We start from the raw sequence: 258 nt of genomic DNA on the forward strand, positions 1-258 counted from the left end.
ACACAGATAGTCACGTAATATGGTATTCAGTTCCAAAATTTCAGAAGGCCAACAAGGTGGAGACAAACTTAGGGCCAGTGGCAGTCACATCAAGAAATTATTTAAATTACTTTTTTTCTCATTGATTCCATGTTGATATTTTGACTTTTTGCATATTTGCTGGTGTCCCATACACACTTGCAAACTTACTAAGCACTCAAATCAAACAAATGGAGTACAATACATCAAATCGGCAATACAAATCCACGATGATCATCA

The sequence above is a fragment of the Syngnathus floridae genome, chromosome 1, assembly GCF_059516105.1.
Source record: "Syngnathus floridae isolate MCC-2025c chromosome 1, RoL_Sflo_1.0, whole genome shotgun sequence".
Classification (NCBI taxonomy): Eukaryota; Metazoa; Chordata; class Actinopteri; order Syngnathiformes; family Syngnathidae; genus Syngnathus; species Syngnathus floridae.